At 28.4% G+C, this 7,604-nt stretch overlaps 1 long non-coding RNA gene across 1 annotated transcript; it reads left to right on the forward strand.

Moving 5' to 3' along the window:
• Positions 1–327: 327 nt before the first annotated feature.
• LOC108379612 (uncharacterized) lies at positions 328–5,635 on the forward strand. The gene is made up of 2 exons (XR_001849495.1): positions 328–465; positions 4,478–5,635. It is a non-coding gene; the product is annotated as an uncharacterized LOC108379612 (long non-coding RNA).
• The last annotated feature ends 1,969 nt before the right edge of the window (positions 5,636–7,604 follow it).

The following is a 7,604-nucleotide window of genomic DNA, read 5'->3' on the forward strand; positions in this document are numbered from 1 at the left end:
GAAGTATTTTTTTCGTTTTTGTTGTTTTTGTTAATTTTTTTCTAGCTGCCAGAATCCAAGCTCAATTCGTTTGCGCTCACTACGCTCAGCAACACGAAATGGCAAGTAAGTACTTCAACATACCTAACCCTCTCCGTCTAAAAACAAACATACTCGTACATACTTCTTCCCGAAAAAAAAAAAATGTTTGCTGGCTGCGGCGCCGGCGCGCAACAACCACCACTACTATATTTCCTCCTGAGTGCACTCCAAAACGAAAAGAAAAAGACGACTATGACTTTTTTATAATTTTTTTCTATACCATAAAAATATATATACATACTTACAAATATGCTAGTGTATACGAATAAATAACTAATTTTTTGTTAATATGTATTTACTGCAAATTTTTTTATAGATTGAATACGCATTTAGTAGATATTCGCAAGTATATCCAAATGTTGTTGTTGTTCCCAAAGAGCAAAGGTGAGATTTTTTTGTATTTTTTTATCTAAACTTATATACGCACATACAAACATACTAAATATATATAGCAACCCCACTGGAAATTTACGGAAAAAATGATCTGCTAGGGCAACAATAAAAGTGCAATTTTTTTGTCCAAAGATTTATTGAGTGAAAAATAAAAGTTTTTTTTTCTTTTTTGACAATGTAAATGCTTCTAAAATATGAAGTTCACAAAGTCTGCTTTGTAGACACAAACAATTTTTTTATGCAAAAAGATCGAAAATATTTTTTTTCCTTTATTTTTTGTGCACAAATCAATATATATTTTTTGTATCAAGTGTGTACAATATTAAAAGAAGAAATATACATACATATTTGTGTCCTATAGACAGAATATTTTTCCCAAATATTTTTTTATAAAAAAGAAATCATATAAAATTACGCAAATTGCTTAATGTGTCGATCTTTCAATAAATCTTGAATAAAAAGAAATTAGTCAGAATAGTAAAAAGAAAGTAGTTGTATAATTTTTGTAAAATGTTTTTTTACAAAAGAACTTTTATTTCAATTACTAATTGTAATGACAAAAATTAATAGCCATTAAGTATGCTTCCACATTTCATGTTTTAAAAGTTATGCCGGATTAAATGACAAAAAATTTAACGAGCATTAAATAATCAGCCCTATTCTGGTTGTCGACGTCGATGCCCTTTTTTTTTTTTTTTCAAAAAATAGCCCTCATCAGTCCAACTCTGGTTTAGCTGACCACAGTAATTTGGCGAGGAATACCTTTCAGTTATTATTTTCTAATCTGAATGGCTGTGATTCGAATCGATGAATACTCGATATTTTAGTAAGTTTTGGCTATTTTTTCTTAGTTTATTTAATGTTTTTTATTTATTTTATGAAAGTAAAGCTCCTTTCCTAACAAAAACCATATACTACCAAATTTCCAGCTTTGTGCAGAAAACTATAAAAATTAATTCTGCAATGTTTCACCAAAATTTAAAACTTTTTAATTAGAATCTTTAGACAAAAAAATTAGTTTGCGGTTTTGTAAATTATTAAAATTGAGTATAATAAAGTGCGAGTGAAAAGTGTTGCTCATTTGCTTCTCCTTCCAAAAAAAAAAGGTCGAACACACTTACTTTGTTTAAAAAAAATTGTTAACCGTTAAACCGTTAAAAAACCCGTTAAAAAATGCCAAAAAAGTTAGTGGTAAGCCTTACCGACTTAAAATTGCACATTATTATACTAAAATTTAACAAATTTTACGGGTTGAAAATCTCAGAAAACTATCCTATAAATGTGTGGTGTTACTATAAGGATACTGTTTCAGGCAAAACAGTGTGGAAAAAATTTCCAAAATTATTTTTTGTCCCGTATTCGGCCCTCATAAATATGGTCACCGTACATATATGTAAAAATAAATTGTGTTTATTCGTTATATGGAAGCAAACGCGACAAAAAAAAATTATAAAAACATTTGAAACTTGCACATTTTTTTAGACTAAAATTGAATGCGCTATAAAACTGCGTACTGAAAAAAATTCGTTTTGAAATTTAGGTAAAAATTCGTTGCATTTTTTGTAGTCTTTTACAAAGTTTAAAACTTTGGTTTATATGAGTTTTGTTAGAGAATGAACTGTATTTTAATTGAAAATTCTTAAAAAATAATTAAACATAAGTGGCAAATAATATCCCTTTGAAATGAGGATGCTATAGATATGGCCAATACTGTATATGGGGTGTTCCATACCAAAACGGACGGGGTTCACACTTCATGTGTTTGATTTGTTTCGAATTTTTAGGATTTCGATGATTCTTCTATGGGAAAGGTAGTGTCTCCGAGGTGGTCGCATACTAATTTGGTTTAGATCCGATCATTGGATCATGTAGAAATTAACGATACACCTGAATTTGTAGATCAGAATTGAAGTCGGCCGTGGTTTTTGCTTAAAATATACTTCTCATTTCAATAGCTATGTATTAGAAATTGTACTATAATTGGTGACAAAAAATTTTTTACTGACAAATTTCAACTTTTTCATTTATTTTTCCGTAAAAACACTGTGACAAGAATTTGTCGCTGATACAGAATAGAACCGTGTTAATAAAAACGTAATGGCATAATGACAAATTTTATGAACGTAACGACTCGGATACATATTTTTAATGCACAACATTGGCGTACAATTTTTTGTCTTTAGCGTTCAGAGGAAATCCGGCATAACAATTTCGGTAAAAACAATTGGATATGAAAAATATATATAAAAGTGTTAAATAATTGTTTTATGTAAATAAATTTAATGTTTTTCGAAGAGAATTTTAAAAGAATGGCATTTATAACTAAGAATTTTGTACGAAAAGTCTATTACCAAACAATAAATTTTTAACGTAAAACTATTTATTTTCAAACACTAGTTTTTAAATAATGTCAAAGAAATTGTTTTTTTTACAAAAAAAAATGTTAACGGAAAATAATTTTAACATGCACTTTTTTACATTTTCAAAATGATTTATTAAAGAATGATAGTCATGAAAGTTGTTTTGCGAAAAACATTTAATGAATTTTAAAATACGCAAAAAATTGTTTTTTTTTTTAACAAAAGGAACATATCTCTTACAAAAAATAATAACTATTTTTTAAAATTTTACAACTTTGTTTTTAATTTTGTAATACTTTTTAACCTTTTCTAATAGCATTTGTAAACTTTTTAAAAAGTTGTAAAATTCATCTAAATTTTAGGCACTTTTTTAACATGGGCGCTTGAAATTCTGTACTATATATTTTATGAAATTTTTTTTAAGAAGATGTCCGTCTGCGAGACTGCGGAATTATGAAATTTGAAAAGCCTTAGCCAATAATTTAATTGAATACAAAGAACAATTAATTGGTCTTCGAAACTTTATTTTTTTCATTGTAAGTTGTTTTTTATGATGTAATGTTTTTTTTATTAAACGAAAGTTCTTTTTTATTTTAAAATAGCTTAAAGCTTTTTTAACAGAATATTTTGAGTTAGTTTTTTATTAAAATTTTCATGATGTGTTTCGATTAGTGACGATTTTAAAAATAAGAAAAAAACTCAAAACAAATTAAACAATTTTTAAATACTGAATCTTTCATCAGCTAAAATGTAAAAAGTAACAAGCTCCAAAAATTTCCAAGCGAAACTTGCAAAGAATTTTATAAAATAAAAACACCACATTTTTCATAAAAAATGACCTCAAAAATAAATAAAATAAAAATTATATATATTTCGTTTTTGTAAACTCCAAATAATGAAAAATATTTCTTGTGATTTTCCTTAAGAGCTGTATTCTAAGCTTTAATGGTAAAACGTACAGTGAAAACAAATATTTGGTTTGAACGTTGCTTTCAGAAAAAGAAAACATAATATTACACGTTAGATTTTTTATTGCTAATTATTTTTTTTAATTTTTAATTATTATTTGTTTTTTTTTTTAACTCTTGTCGAGTCATTCATTGTCTTCCTGTTTTTGCATAAAATTGTATATTTCTTCGAAATTTTTTTGCTCTTTATTTTTATTTTTTAATAATATAATTTCATTTATATTTTGTCCACAAGTTTTGTACTTTTTACGCTCCACGCAGGATTCAAGTGCGAATAGTTAATAAGAAAATCATAAATATTGGTTTTCTCTAAGAGGGATTTTAAAAGTGTTTGTGCGAAAGAAAAGGCTTTACAATAATAAACCCCATTGTAAGGGATATTTATCGCTACATAGTACTACATACATAAATATTTCTTAGTATGTATGTATTAAGTAAAAATTTTACTAACACGCTCTTAACCTTTTTCTCGTATTTCTTTCTTTCATGCTGCCGCTTACATAATTTTGCTCTGTATGGCTGTCAATTATGCTACTCTTGCAACATCTGTTGCAAACTCGTACAATCAACTAAAAAAAAAAAAAAAAATCGATGCTAATTCAACGACGAAATCTTGCACTGATACAAACGTCTGCAATCGAACAACATCGCAACTTTACCACAAAATCTTTATAGGCTTCAACTACTCCGGCCTTATCGATGGGCTTTATCGCAATAAATCTTATCATTATCCATATTTATAATTCGTGAAAATGATGCTGGATGCAGTGGTGGCGGCGGCGGCGGCGGCGCCGAGTATAATCATCGCCTGCAACAAATGCTGTTGACGATCATGTTCATGTAAACGTTGACGATCACGATCACGATCATCCCACATGTCTCCTAGTACTACTTACTCCTCCTTTCTACTATTGTACAGTTCATAAGCTAAGCTCGCTCTCTCACAAGATTTATATACTCGTACATATATACAAATGTACTCTAGTCTCATTATACTAGACATTTAACATGCAGACATACATATGTACGTACGTACTTATACATAGATAGTGTATTTGTTTGTAAGCGCTAACAAATTATTTAAATAGCGAAAAAATTACGTAAACGTTGAAGCGTTGAAATTATAGTTGGAAGTTGAAAGTTGGCATGTGATGGATTGTATGTATATTTGTAGAAAATGTTTGACGATCTCTATTTAGCTACTATTTAATGATTAACAAAACGTGTTGTTGTTGGCCCGAAAAAGTGCAAAACAGTAAAAAAAAAACAAGAAATGTTTGGAGGAAGAAACTAGCCTCGAAAATCAAATAAAATTTAAGTGATTCAGTAGTTTTACGAGAAAAAGCAAAAAATAAAAATAATTAAAACGAAGTAAAATACAAAAAAAAAAACAAAAATATAGTTCATGGATTCACAAGGTGTCGATTTTCAGTGATTCTTAGGAAGCTCAAAACATTTTTACACGTTTTAAAATTTGTTGACTTATGACGATATAACTAACTATTCAGCCATATCGCCAATTCCATGTGAATAAATCGTTCCCATAATTTAATAGGCAAAACCAAAATAAATTGGAGAAATTTGTTTTGGTTCTGCTTTATAATATTTGGCAATATTTCTTCTCATGGAATTCGGGATAAGGCCGATATGTCACCTTGTGAATATCCTAAGTATGTTGTTATCGTGTGGCAGAAAATATTTGCACTCGGGGAAGTAATGTTTATGGGAAAAAGTTTATATTGAGTATAATCGGCTCCTATGTTGAATGTCGTCATCGTCATTGTCCACGATCGTCAGCGTATCAGTAAAATGGCTGACGATGGCCGTAAAAAATTACCTATACAATTTTAAACATTTTTTTCTTAAGTGCTAAATGAAAGTTGGCATTTTAAAAATAAGAAATGTCGTATTTTTTTTTTCTTATAAGTTAAGTTCTGATAAGATAATTTTTTTTATTTATTTAATTGAAATGAGAGATCAGCTAACCCTTTGTCTGGTGGCCACATGTCTTAAAAGCTTTAGTTTTAGGTTGAAGCTTGCATTTTTCATTTAGTAGATGTTATAGTTTAAAAACACAAGCTTCAGAAAATACTATATTCTATGAGTATTTAAATTGGTTCATACTACTAAAGAAGCCTTGAATTTTTGATGTTTTAAAACATTGTCAGTACAAATTTAAAATTTAATTTTCGGTCACTTACAGATTCGAGAAGGAGAGAGATAGAAAAGGGTAGAATTTATGTCTCGCTTTTTTAATGCTGCATGTTGAATATAATAATTTATAAATTTAAATAATCGGTAAAATTCTTGTTTTCGTGCAAATCGATAATATTTTAATTTAGCTTTTGATTTTTCTACAGAAATTCGGACCAAGCCGGCCTTTACCTTTAACACTTCCAATTTTGTTATCGAAATTTCTGTCATTTCAATGCGCAGTGGAACTTCAGTATTAAGGCATCCATACATTTGTGCGATTCTGTCGGTGGCGAAGAAATTACAACAATGCCGACCATATAGTTTTAAATGCGCAACTTATGGGATTTTGCTCCAGCGATTAATTTGAAAATTCACAATTCTTCTTTTCGTAGACTGCCACGTTTTGTGAACGAAAATGTTTGATAGGCGGATTTTGTAAAATTAAAACGAAAATTAACGTAAGTTAAGCAAACAGTGCAACCGACTTCAATGCTCATATAAAAATTTAGAAGTGCCATTGATTTATTCATATGACCCAATGATGGGAACTTAACATGGTAGTATGGGAGCTCCTTTGGAGTACCACGTTTCTGATTAAAAAAAAAAAAAGAATCATCGAAAACGGAAATTTCGAATTTCTGATATTGTGCTACCCTTCGAACTTCATAATAAAGTTCATAGCTTATTTTCATAAGATTTTTGTTTGTCTTGTTTTACAGATATTTTGCGGATTTTTTAATAAAGCCTTTTACTACAATTTACAAAATTATTAAATTTTCGAAATTTTTGAAGAATATCGAATTTTTATTTGGTACATTTTTCGAATTTTGAATATAAGAAACTGATTTGGAGCGAAAAAATAAATATTTTTAAATTTTTTGCATACTATTTAAAGCCTTGTTCAAAACCTAAAATCGGTTTAATTTATTTTTTTCGAATTTCGAATGTAAAAAACGGAAATTAAATACATGTTATTATTTTTTAAGTATATTTTTTAGTCCTTTTTTCTCTAAAATTCAGCCAAAGTACTTTGACGACTTTTGAAGCTTTTTAACTTTTTTTCTACTTATTATTGCCAATTTCCCCTCTTCGAGCGCAAAAATCATGCCACAAACAACAACAACAGCAACAAACGTTCCGACTGTGTTATGATTAATGAGATTATACCTATAAATAATGTACTTAGTAATATCTAATAGCTATCGCGTTACTTTTATTATTAATTAAGATAAAAAACCAAAGCCATTTTGTAATAAGAAAATTTTTAAAAGCCATAAGCTGAAATGGAGGAAAAATTGAAAATATTTGCTAAAAGGAGGTAAAAAAAGAATGGCATTTTAACGATTCTTTTTTTTTTATTGAATCACTGATTTCAATTTGTAATCTCTTACGTTTTTGTGGGTCAAATTAGTTAATGCGCTATTTTAGCCTGATTTATATCTCTGAATCGAAAAGGCCTGGCCGGATTGAATTTTATTAAAAGCCTTGATATCAGCGGAAGAAAATCTATATATAATTCAATTATTTTCATCTTTCAGAAAGACGAGAGCAAATTTTGTCAAACTGTGTAAATTAACAAAGAATTTTTATTTTATAATTTTATAAA

Source organism: Rhagoletis zephyria, unplaced genomic scaffold (genome assembly GCF_001687245.7).
Source record: "Rhagoletis zephyria isolate East Lansing unplaced genomic scaffold, Rhagoletis_zephyria_1.1 Rzeph_scaffold_16781, whole genome shotgun sequence".
Taxonomy (NCBI): Eukaryota; Metazoa; Arthropoda; class Insecta; order Diptera; family Tephritidae; genus Rhagoletis; species Rhagoletis zephyria.